Genomic DNA, 13867 nt, shown 5'->3' on the forward strand with positions numbered 1-13867 from the left:
TGCCTGTTCCACCACAAGGTATCGGTAGCTTAGCATTCACTCCCTTTGGTTGCTGCGCACGTTTGAGGCCACTTTCCAAATGAAGGTTGCTATTTTCTTTCACATGTTGTTTGCGTTAACTTTTTTTTAAGTATCCTCTTTGATGGCCCTTTCTTTAAAGATTTGTATTGTCTCCTTTTAGTTTCTACCACTTATTATCGCATCTTGGCTTGTTTATCTCTACGAACACATACATAAAAACGAAAGTCTACCACAGCAAACTTATGTTGGGAGACAACACACTCCCATGAATCACCTCGCAATCTTAAAACGATCGTTTATTTTCATTTTCTCTTATTGTGAGAATAAAGTCAATATGACTAGAGTGTTAGCCACCAATATAAGTCAATAAATGAGATCCCGTTCTCTCGTTGGCCACTACTATTGGCCACAATATCTTGGTGTCTTTTTTGTCCACATCTCTATTTCTTCTTGTTGATTGGCTTACTGATTTAGGGGTTTTTTGTTTTTAGGGACTAATTTTTTGTCCTTTAATTTTATTGCATTTTAGTCTCTAAATTATTAAATACGAAAAATAAAAAAAATATTTTAGTTTCTGTATTTAATAATTTAGAGAATAAAATAGAGGATTAAAATTAGTCATAGAAACCAAACAACCGTTTGATATGAGTGTTCTTAGATTGGGCTTTGCGATGTTGTTGCTGTTCAAGATGATTCCTCAGTATTATTGGGCCATGATATATGTATACGCACACTATGTCGTCCTTCTTGTGACGCAGTTCCCAAATTACTGGCACATGCTATTCCCCTTGACTAACGACTAGGATGTATATCCATCTCAATCTGTCTATTTGCCTCCTAGCTAGCTAATCCATATGCTCAGTCTTCGGTCATCATCAATGGAGCGCACAACCAAGCATATGGAGGAACAAGAGCTTACCAACCATGCAATCTGTTCAATTATATATTTATTGTAATTGTTCTATTAGGTAAACAACGCGGCTGCTTATTGTAATTGTTCTATTAAGCAAAAATAAATATCGATCGTCGTGTATATCACTAGTAGTGTCTATATATGGGTAGCAAGTAGAGCGTGCATCTAAAAGAGTGGTTTCACCCTTGCCTTGATTGATATCTGACCTGATATGAACGATGCATAGGAAGTGATTGAATGCACTAGACTTAATAATTAAAATAGTTAGTTGGTAAAAAAATTATTAATAAAATTAGCTAAGTAACTTTTAGTTAATTTACTAAAAGTAACTAATAGCTAAATTATTAGGTAGACTGTTTAGATATCATTAACTAATTTTAGCGGTTAATTATTAGCTATCTAGTGCATTCAAAACATGGCAATATACACGCAATCGCATCGTCAAGAAGCAAGGACAACAACGGAGCACTTGCAGTAATATATAGTACTATTATATGCATACCAAAGCGCTCTCGATCTGCTTTGACAATTGCTCTGTACAGTAGTTTTTAGGTCAGCCTGCACCGCCGCCTCATCTTTAATTCCTGACCTTTGATAATAAAAAAAAGCCAACACACACTCCATAATTAAGATTATAATGTCAGCACGCGTGCAGCTGGAACTTTATGGAACACTCGTATATATTATTATGTATCATGCGAGAATATGTATATAATGTCAAGCGCTACCCATCAGCGTGCCGTCATGCTTGTGCCGCGTGACTACTAATATAAGAAGCCAGCGCGACATGTACACCTTGATGAGCTTTTGGTCGTCTAGATATAGGCGTACGTCTAGTAGCCTAGATAATTTGGATTAGACGCCAGTTAAGTAGGTACGTACATCGAGCTCGGCTCGTTAAACAGCTTGGCTCAACTTGTTTACGAACTCGAGCTAGATTATTTAGCTCGTGATCCATATACATATATAACAATATAATCAATTACTAGTTAATTTTAGACTAATTCAACAATAGAAAAAAAATAATAATTGTCAATTTCGCATACGATATTAATACAATAATAAATTAACATAGTTCGTCACTTGTCTAATACAAATGTAGTCATTGGTTTACTAATAAATTGTTGCTTGTTCGAGCTAATGAGCTGGCTCGAGCTCAACTTGAGTTGATTCGTTAATAAAAAAACAATACACTAATTTAACTGATGACAAAATTGAAACGATCTGTGAGCTAGCCAAATCGAGTCGAACTGGCTAGGAGCCGAGCGAGCTCGTAAGCCATCCAGCCCTAGAGGTACGTGACCGACATGCATCAGATCGTAACATGGCCTGTGGGGCCGGGGCATGTATGAGTCATCATCCATCATAGCTGCGACATCTGATATAAAGTTGTTTGTTTCTCGCTCGCGCCTCCGTACCCATGTAATCTGTGCTCTGTTCGACGCTGAAAGTATGAGCCATCCACACGTACTTTGACGGTTCACCTGACACTGCCAGCCGTCTGCCACGACGACGCGAGGGCAGACGCTTTGCACGCCTGGGCAGCGACGAAAACGGGACAGATATAGTCGGATATAGGGTTATCTTATATCCTGTATTTCTCTCGTATATGAGTAGTTAAGATTCAGAATAGATATAGGATGAGACCGGGTAATAATCCGGGTGGGTAAGAAACGGATAACGGATACTACTCGGTTAGGTACTAGATAATTATCGGGTAGTTCGTCTCGATGATATTAATTGTCCAACCATCCAACAAATACATAAATTAAGCAATACATAATCATGTATATGATAGACCAAATGTAGGAGAGAAAATCAATAAAATTGACATCATGCAGTTCAAAGTTACTAATCACGAGGACATTATAGAACCAACACCATAATATTTAAAAATTCATAAAATATTCTAGTTTCCCTAAAAAATTGCAAATAAGTTACAAAAACTAATAAACATTTTAGACGAAGATAACTCAAGTCCTTATATGAAAATAATAAAGTAAAATATTGATTATGTTGAAACTTGGATACTTACAGTGATTTCACATGTAACTCATATAAATAAGTGAAATTAAAATGGAAGAAACGCGGACATCTTATAGATCTTATGATCCAAACATTTTTTATGGTTATATATAAACATATGTTGTGCCTCCGTAAAAATTTCATGATTTTTTGGCTATTTATACATCTATTAATTTCTTGTCATAGAAAATCATCAAAATACAATTAAATCCATAAAATAATGTAACGTCGATCGAAAATTGCAAATAAGTTACCAATACTAATAAATAGTCTCTACAATGATAACCTTAAGTTCCCACGTGGAGATAACATTAAGCCCCCCACATAAAAATGATAAAGCATATTAATTTGATATAAATTTGGACATTATTTCAATAATTTTGGTCTAAAGATATGTATAAACAAAAAAATGATGCACTACAAAGTTATAGATCTCTTCGAGCTCTATAATTTTCATCCGATTTCATATGTAAAAGTTATGATTTTATAACTATATTATTATGCAGAAAATGAAAAACCGGTATCCAAATTCTGGGTACCCGTACCCGACCCGACTATCCGGGTATTTACCGGTAGTCCTCAATCCATATCCGACCTGAATTCGAAGCTTCAGTATCCGAGTATTACCCGTATCTGTCTCGAATATTAAAATATCCGAACCCGTATCCGAAAAACAGATATTTACACTATCTATATCTGGTATCCAACATATATACTCGAACCGTTTTCACCTCCTACGCCTTGGCCTGCTGCATGCCATGCAAGAGGGTGTCTCGTCAATATTGTTCCAGTCGCCGCCCTTAATTACCCTGTGGCTGTGCAACAATGAGTATTACTATTACAGTATTACAGTAGTACTCAAGGCTAGCAACCAACGCTCCGTACGGACCGGATCCGATATCTGTATAATGATAATAAATAATAATATAGTACTCCCTCCGTTTCTTTTTATTAGTCACTGGATAGTGTAATTTTGCACTATCCAGCGACTAATAAAAAGAAACGGAGGGAGTATCAGCTAGCGTCTGCTTTTAGTAGGCCACGTTGCCATCTTTACTTGATCGCTCCGCGCCTACGTGTCACCCTCCCAAATCCGGACGTGCATTAAACAAACTTTCGTTCAGGGACGACGACACGCAGGCAGGCTGGATCCAACAGATTCTGTATCATCACCATCAGCTAGCTAGCTATAGCCGCCGATCCATCATGCACGTACGTATGCACGCATGCAGCGGCTAGCATCATACTCATACCGATCGCCACCCGTCGATAAAACTAAAGTAAATTAAATTAAAGGTGCGAGTGTGTTATCAAAAAAGAAATAGAAAAAGATGGTGGCGAGCCGACGAGAGAGTACGAGTACGACCAGCAGCCGCCGCACAGTAGCAATGCGGTGATGTGTACGCGACACGCGTTCCCAGCGCGGCGGACTGCGCCACCGCATGCCCGGCCGCTGTGCATGATAGCTAGTAGGAGTAGATGGTCAGATCCGATCCGTCTCTCCTGCTGATCGGCCGTTTGGTTACACGTACGCCTCGGACAGCTAGCTAGCTAGCTAACCATCGTCCATCGGCCGGCCGGCACGTTACTGTCGCCTAGGGCTGGAAACGAGCCGAGCCGAGCCAGGCTTGGCTCGGCTCGGTGGAATAGCGAGCCGAGCCAGGCTCGGCTCGGTCACTTAGCGAGCTCGGTAATGAGGCTCGGCTCGGCTCGATATAGGCTCGCGAGCCGGCTCGGCTCAGCTCGCGAGCCTGTACACTCAAATACTCAACAACAGTAATTATAGTCATTAGCTCAAATTTGAAGCACAATATGTTCCATATAATAAAAAATTATGTCCCTACACTCTAGTTCCTTGTGAATTGTGACCAAAATAGCACACTTACACACTGGTCAACGGAGATACGAGTAAGCAGTAGTTTGGACCGAGCCTCGAGCCGGCTCGCGAGCCTCACCGAGCCGGCTCGGCTCGGCTCGTTAGTGTAGCGAGCCGCAGAATTAGGCTTGGCTCGGGCTCGTTTAGGCTCGCGAGCCTCACCGAGCCTGATCAAGCCCGAACCGGCTCGCGAGCCTCGAGCTTTTTTTCCAGCCCTACTGTCGCCCGTGTCCACGGCTGCTAGCTCTGGCTGGCCGCTGTACCTACGTACGGTACGCATCACATCACAAGCTGCGATGCGACGACCGAGAGAGTAGCTCGTTCGCCGCTGTGTACGGTGCACGCGGACGCGGCCACGGACACCTCATGCAAGCACGTCGTCACGTACTAGTAGCTTACGTACATACAGATACAGTGTACCCCTGTGGCTCAGTTAGCTCTTAGGCCTTGTTCGTTATTTCTACAATACATGGATTGGATGAGATTGGAAAAAAATTAGAACAACTTTGACTTGTTTATGATTTAAACCCACCAAATCTCACTCAATCCACATAGATTGAGAGCTAACCGAACAAACCCTTAGGCCTTGTTCGTTTACATCGGACTGGTGGGTCGGAACGATTCCTATCCAGATTGCTTCTCTAATTTATATAAACTTTGATTAGCTGGATCGGTTCCGTGTGCAATCCGACGTAAACGAACAAGGCCTTAGCTGGTTTCGCAGGATACCATCCGTGGCGTACCGTATTATACTACCTTCAACAGACTTCCTATCTCATTTATTGTTTTAAAACTCCAGTCTATGACTATTAGCTCTGTAGCCAGTAGCTATATAGCCTTATTACACCCAAGAATATAATATTACAGTTCTGTGGCCATTAGCTCATAGAAAACGACATTAATTAATTAACAACTGGCAAAGAGGAACACACGTACGTAGGTGCAGCAGAACTAAAATCTCATGGAATTCATTCCGTTGTTTGAAAGCTACCGGATCCTAACAGTGCTCGATAATAAGCCGGCCTGTCAAACCCCATATATACGTGTCGACCCGAAAGTACTTTCCAGCGGATGCGATCGAGAAAGTGGGCTTTATTGACTGGTTAACGCCGAACTTAATCGTATACCTCTTTGCATTAATTGTCACGTTCAACAGATCCCAGAGTTTCAATGTAGTTCTCCTAGGTTTTATCGCAGCCTGTACATATGATATCATGACACGTGGACAAGTTTCAGGATTTTTTGACTTTGTTTGTGTTTTATACAATTTTTAAACATGTGTATGACAAGTTCACGGCCATGTTTAGTGAGCATGTTGCTCGAAGTTTCCGGTCCGCTCCTGGAATCGGTCGTAACTTATGCTAAGTAACATGAATATCATTTTTTCATGCACGGTTTTCCATGTTTCGAGTGACCTACAGTTCAAATTTAAATTTTCCGAAGAAATTCAAATAAACGAACTAAATCTACTAACGATTGAAAACTCTGTTAAAATTGTCCACAAATGATACATGTAGGTCTACATAGTGTAGGAACACACCACAAAAAGTTTGGTTGCCAAAAATAAAAAAAATAAAAAATACTTTGCCGAGTGCTGCCCAGTTAGCACTCGGCAAAGACAACTTTGCCGAGTGCCTGTCCTTGGGCACTCGGCAAAGTCTGTACAACATATCTTTGCCGAGTGCTCTACAGCTAGCACTCGGCAAAGGCGACTTTGCCGAGTGCCTGAGATCCAGCACTCGGCAAAGGCGACTTTGCCGAGTGCCCGAGATCCGGCACTCGGCAAAGTTTATTTTTTAATTTTTTAAAAATCTTTGCCGAGTGCCGGATCGCGGGCACTCGGCAAAGAATGTTTTAATAGCGTTACAGCGCCCGCACTCCCTGTCTCTCTCTCTCACTCTCACTTTCTAAACGGCCGCCACCCGCCGTCGCCCGCCGGAGCCCGCTGTCGCGACCGCCGTCGCGCCCGCCGTAGCGCCCGCCGTCGCGCCCGCCGGAGCCCGCCGTCGCCCGCCGTCGCGACGCTCGAGCCGCCCGCCGTCGCGACGCTCGAGCCGCCCGCCGTCCGCCCGCGCCGCGCAGTCTGCCCGCTCGCCACCGTCCGTGCCGCAGCAGGTACGTATGTTGATATACATAAGTAGTTCCATTTGTTGATATATATGCAATAGAGAATATATATGCACTAATTCACATTTGTTGATATACATAAGTAGTTCCACTTCACAATAAAAGCGATAGTAGCACAATAGCGCAGTACGTATAAAGTTTCTATATAATGTTTGTGTGGCGATAGATATGATTGTGTAGGGGTCCTAGTTTTAGTTGTATGCCGATTAGATATGATTGTGTGATGGTGGATATGAATGTCGATTAAATGTGATTGTCGGCCATCGTGCCGTTGATATATGTGTGAATGTCAGCCATCGTGCTGTTAATTTTATTTGCAGGTTTTGGAAACCTCCCCGTGCAGGGGAGGTGCTGCCGAATTTTTTTGTTGACATACTTGTTTATTTTTTTTGCAGAGGTCTTCCTAGCCGCTGCGGGTCTGCCTCGCGTCGCCACTGCACCGACCCACCACAGCCCCACTAGCCTGACTCCACCGCCACCCTAGGTATAACCTCTACATCCGCATCATGGTCGTAGATCACGTAACCCTGTTAGGCGTCTCCCGTTCGAAAGAGATACGGTGTAGATATGCAGATCTTTGCATATCTACAAATGTATCAGTTTCGAATTGTCCACGTTTTTTGGACAGCCTGCGGTTGCGTAGATGGTGTTAGTTTCCATGCTCTACTCCGGTCCGAGATAGAGTTTCGGCGTCACCTCCCTGTTGTTCTCCGGATAGTACACTCTCCCTGTCAGGACGTGTATCCGGAGAACAGCGGGTAGGTGCTGCCGAAATTTTATCTCGGATCGGAGTAGAGCATGGAAACTAACTCCATCTACGCAACCGCGGGTGGGATTAGGACCTATCATCACCTATTAGAAGGTAGGAACGTAGTGTACATGCATTACATGTCTATATTAAACTATACTCGGTTATATATGTTAGAGGATGGAGGACCGTGAGTGGATGTACACGGGCCGCGTTCGACGTAATGATGTCACCCCAGAATGGATTAGGAAGACCGATGCTTTCGTGGAACGGGCATATGGCGAAGCTGCTAAAGGAGCTAGCCTAGTCCCTTGTCCGTGCAGCAAATGTGACAACCGGAAAAGAAAACCAAAGAAGGCCATGGTAGAACATATTTGGAAGAATGGATTTACGCCGGACTATACTCGGTGGATCTTCCATGGTGAAGCGCATCGCACGAGAGAGGAGGTGGTGAGACAACGCGTCGAGGATTACGATGCTGATGCCGGGGTAGCGGACATGTTGAACGACTATCACGAGGCACAGTTCGCCGAAGGATGTACGGAGGACGAGCCAGAGGCGACCGCAAAGGCATTCTACGACATGTTTGACGCGGCACAGAAACCCCTTCACGGCAAGACAAAGGTTTCTCAACTGGATGCCATTGGGCGTATAATGGCGTTCAAGTCGCAGTATAGCATGAGTCGAGACGCCTTCGATGGTTTGTTGACAGTTATTGGCAGCCTGCTTCCGGAGGATCACGTTCTCCCAAAGAGCATGTACGAGGCACAGAAACTCCTTCGTGCACTCAAGATGACGTATGAGCAGATACATGCTTGTCCGAAGGGCTGCGTCCTATTTAGGAAAGAACACACTGAGGCAAAGTACTGTCCGAAGTGTAAATCGTCTAGGTTCATGGAGGTAGACTCTGGTGATGGACAGAAGAGGCAGCTCGACATCCCCGTGACAATCCTACGCCACCTTCCGTTCATACCGAGGATCCAGCGTCTATACATGACAGAGGAATCCGCGAAACAGATGACATGGCACAAAAAAGGCAAACGATACAATCCTGACAAGATGGTTCACGCATCCGATGGTGAAGCATGGACCCACTTTGATGTCATTCACCATGAGAAAGCTAAAGAGGCTCGTAATGTTCGTGTTGCGCTGGCCACAGATGGGTTCAATCCCTATGGAATGACCGCTGCCCCATACACATGTTGGCCTGTGTTCGTTATCCCCATCAATCTCCCCCCCGGCGTATGCTTTCAAAGACAGAACATATTCGTGTCGTTGATAATTCCTGGACACCCGGGGAATAAAATGGGCGTGTACATGGAGCCTTTGATTGATGAATTGGTCCGTGCTTGGGAGGAAGGGGTATGGACGTACGACCGAGCTACGAAGACAAACTTCAAAATGCATGTTTGGTACCAGTACTCCATGCATGACTTTCCGGCGTACGGGCTATTTTGCGCCTGGTGTGTTCACGGTAAGTTCTCATGCCCAGTTTGCAAGGAAGCTCTTAGGTTCATTTGGTTGAAGAAGGGTGGCAAATATTCGTCATTCGATAAACATCGACAATTTCTCCCTCCTGACCATGCATTCCGACTAGACATCAAGAACTTTACGAAAGGTGTCGTGGTGACAGACCGCCCACCTGCAATGATGACTGGTGCCGAAGTTCGCGAAGAGATAGATGGTCTCGTGGCCAACCCAGAAGGTGGTTTTGTGGGATATGGTGAGCAACATATGTGGACACATAAGTCGGGATTGCCTCGGCTCCCCTATTATGATGACCTGCTCCTTCCACACAACATTGACGTGATGCACACTGAAAAGAATGTCGCCGAGGCACTTTGGGCAACAATTATGGAGATTCCTGATAAGTCAAAGGATAACGTAAAGGCAAAAGTGGATCTGGCAGAGTTATGTGATAGACCAAACCAAGAGATGAAGCTGCCTAGTGGTGGTAAGACATGGAGAAGGCCTAAGGCCGATTTCGTCCTGAGCAGGGCCCAGAGGAAGGAAGTACTAGAGTGGATCAAGATGTTAATGTTCCCTGATGGGTATGCAGCTAACCTTAGTAGGGGGGTGAACTTATCTACTCTACGAGTCTTAGGGATGAAGAGTCATGACTTCCACATATGGATTGAACGAATTCTTCCGGCGATGGTTCGAGGCTATGTCCCTGAGCATGTCTGGCTAGCGCTTGCAGAGTTGAGCTATTTCTTCCGCCAGCTTTGTGCAAAAGAGTTAGCTCGGACCATGATTGCAGACTTGGAAAGGATGGCACCCGTGTTACTATGTAAGCTGGAGAAGATCTTTCCACCCGGCTTCTTCAATCCGATGCAGCATTTGATTATTCATCTCCCGTATGAGGCACGAATGGGGGGGGCCCGTGCAGGGACGTTGGTGCTATCCAATCGAGAGATGTCTAAAGACTATCCGAAAGAAATGTAGAAATAAATGCAAAATCGAGGCTTCCATTGCAGAGGCATACATACTGGAGGAGGTGTCAAACTTCACAACAACTTACTATGGTGACAAACTGCCGAGCGTGCATAATCCACCCCCTCGTTACAATGATGGCGACAATGAATCGAACCTCAGCATTTTTCGAGGGCAACTCGGAAGCGCAAGTGGTTCGACCACCAAGACCCTGAGACATGAAGAGTGGCGCCATATCATGCTATATGTATTGACCAACCTTGAAGAGGTGACGCCATACATGGAGCAATTTATTCATGAATTCTGGCGTCGATCAAGGGACCCAACTCCACAGGAATATGATACCCTTCTTCGAAAGGGTGCGGGAAATGGATTGCCCGATTTCATTTCCTGGTTTAAACGTAAGGTACGTGCTTAGTTTGTCATTTGAAGTTGCTCTTACGTGCGAATAATATAACAATCTAGCGTGTTTGAACTTGCAGGGCCAAAGAGAGCCGTCTATGAGTGCCGAGTTGAGACAAGTAGCCAATGGCTTTGCCTATAGGGTCAGGAAATTTTCTGGGTATGACGTCAATGGATACCGTTTTCGCACAACAAGCTACGACCAAAGCCGGCCCAATCGAAAAACCACGTGTTCTGGAGTCTATACGCCCGGGCTTGATGAGGTCGAGTATTATGGAAGAATTGAAGATATATATGAACTCAATTTTTATGGTTCCAAACTTCTTACTCCAGTGATATTCAAATGTCATTGGTTTGACCCTGAAGTTACGAGACGGACACATTCTAATCTTGGGCTAGTCGAAATTCGACAGGATTCCACCTTACCAGGAGACGATGTCTATATTGTGGCCCAACAGGCCACACAAGTGTATTATCTTCCATATGCGTGCCAAACGAAACAACATCTTAAGGGTTGGGATGTTGTGTATAAGGTATCACCGCACGCTAAATTACCTGTTCCAAACGATGAAGATTATAACTTAGACCCGGACACATATGACGGAGAGTTCTTCCAAGAAGATGGGCTCGAAGGGCAATTTGAGATAGACTTAACCGAAGCGATCGGAATGGAAGTAGATATTGAAATGGTTGTTGATGACGAGGATGATGAGGTGCAAAATGAGAATGACTTAGAAATACTTGAAGGCAATGCCAATGACGAAATTGCGCCTTCAGATGATGTCGACTATGAAATGGTTGATAGTGATGATGACACTTATGATCCGGCTAACCCGGACACATATGAAGATTATTTTTAATCGATGTAATGCTATATTTCATTTATTTTGCATATGTTTCTAAATACATATTTTTTATCTATGCTTAATTGTTTACTCTTAATTGCAGGTTGTTGGACAAAGATGGTGGGCGGTGGGATGAGGACGAGGAGGGGGAGGGGGAGGAGGAGCACCCGTAGGACGGAGGAGCAGGCGCAGCAAGACGACGCCGTGCAGCAGCAGGTGGAGCAGCAAGCCGCTGTCGATGCGGCACAGCAGGACGACGACGATGCGGCGCAGCAGGACGACGACGACGACGCCGCCGCTCAGCAGGACGTCTCAGGTTCTGGCTCCTCAGGTTCGAGGAGTATCTACCTGCGAGGTCCCGTGAGCCTCCCTAAGCGACCCATACTTCGTGACAGACGTCCGCTGATACGACCCGATGGAGAGAGGTAGGTAACTTTAGATATTGTTGCTGTCTTTTCATATTATATGTTCAAATTAATAATAGAAACTAATACTTCATCTTAATCACTTGGACAGGTCTTGGATGGTTTTGGAGACTGCAGGGGGTCACGGCCGCAACCCCAATGGCATCCTGGGCCTTCTATGCCGGGAACACTTCCCTGGACTTGTCGAGTACGCCGGAGTGACGAGCCCAGCATACACCTTTGACCACTACGCCGTCGCCCCCGATGCAGTAGATCGGGACGGCAGACAATTCAACAACAAGGCGGAGCGGGTGAAGCAAGAGCTGTGGGTAAGTCTTTCTCGCACTATATTGTTTAATAAGTCGCATTTGTTGCATATTCTTGAAATAATGTATGGATACATCGTCTTTGTATGTAGGATTTCTTCAGGTGCGATGCTGGATACGAGGCCAGGGCGGATGTGGTGTCTACGACATGCTGTAAGAAGCTCGTCGTGGACATGCACTACGAGGCGCGCATCCAGGCCATCGTCACTTACCACGGCTCCGTCCTTGGGGAGAAGGTGAACAAGAAGGACGCCCGAACCATGTCGTTGACTCCGGACCAGTACTTGCAGGTAAATACAAAACTTTATTATTGGTACTAAATATGGTTATTTTTTTCTTCTGATATGTTGTGTACTTATATTTTTTTAGATGATTCCTCATTGGTGCGCCGCGTATCCTGAGTGCTGGGAGCAGATGGTGCAGAGGTGGTGCTCGGCTGAGTGGGATGAGGCGCACAACGCTAGCCGGGAACGACGTTTGCTGATGCAAGGTCCCTCCCACCATCAAGGCAGCCGCAGCCTGGGCAAATACGCGGAAGCATGGGTACGCGCTCTTTTTTATTTAGGTATATAACTTTCGATTAGACATGATTTCTAACCATCTCGTTGGTTTTCTCGCAGTCGGCGGCACATGGTGGCGCGCCTTGCTCCACGTTCTCGGCATATGCCATGGCCCATAAGGGGAAGGCGACGTCCGACGTCACCTACAACCCGGATGACGGGCCCGAGGCGTACACCAACCCCGCCATCCACAGCCGACTCAGTGAGTACACCGCCATGGCCAAGGAGGTCCATGGGCCAGATTACGATCCGAGGACCGAGGACATCGACGGAGATGTCCTCATGAGGGTCGAAGGAGGCAAGAGGCATTGGCGGTACTGGATTGCCGACGGGGCAATCGACTCGTCCTCCACTCCCACTCTCTCTCAGGTGCGAGCAAGGAGCACGAGCGTGAGCCCAGCCATACGACCTCGGCAGGACACCTCACAGCATCGTATCCAGCAACTCCAGGTTATTCCTTATCTATTCATCGTTCATTGATTTTTATATATCTTCTCTTTGCATTATCATAACATTAGGGCGAAATATTACAGACTCAGCTAGATGATGAGAGGAGGCAACGTGAGGAGCTAGAGAAGAGGATGGCGGAGATGTTCGCGTACATGCAGAGCCTTGGCGCCGCACAGGGTCATGCTCCACCACCTCCGTTGTTCCCTGCAGCTGACCCTACAGAGTTCACTACTCCTGTGAGTATCAAAATTTTAGTACTGTATGATATATATTCATATGTTCTCACACATACAATCTGTTCTCTGTGCAGGGTCAATCGGCGGCGTCGAACAACCCTCATGCTTCGTCCAGCCCTTCGCCGAACCAGTCCAGATGCCCACCTCGTTGATGATTTGTTTTGTGATGATCCAGACTTACCTTTATGAGTGTTGGTGATGTTTGTTACACTTTATCTTGTGAGATACTTGGTGATGTTAGTGATGATGCAGACTTGTATCTGTTTTGTGATGATCCTGACTTTAGTGAGACTTGTGATCTGTTTTGTGAGACTTTGTGATATATATGGTGTTGATGATAAATGTGTTCATTCTGTGATGTGCTTGATATATAATGTGATGTGAATGATATATATCTTTTGTTTGTTTGGATGGAACAACAAAATAAAGCAAATAAAAAAGGGACATTCTGGTCACTTTGCCGAGTGTAACACTCGGCAAAGGGTTGCTTTGCCGAGTGCT

Source organism: Zea mays, chromosome 6 (genome assembly GCF_902167145.1).
Source record: "Zea mays cultivar B73 chromosome 6, Zm-B73-REFERENCE-NAM-5.0, whole genome shotgun sequence".
NCBI lineage: Eukaryota > Viridiplantae > Streptophyta > Magnoliopsida > Poales > Poaceae > Zea > Zea mays.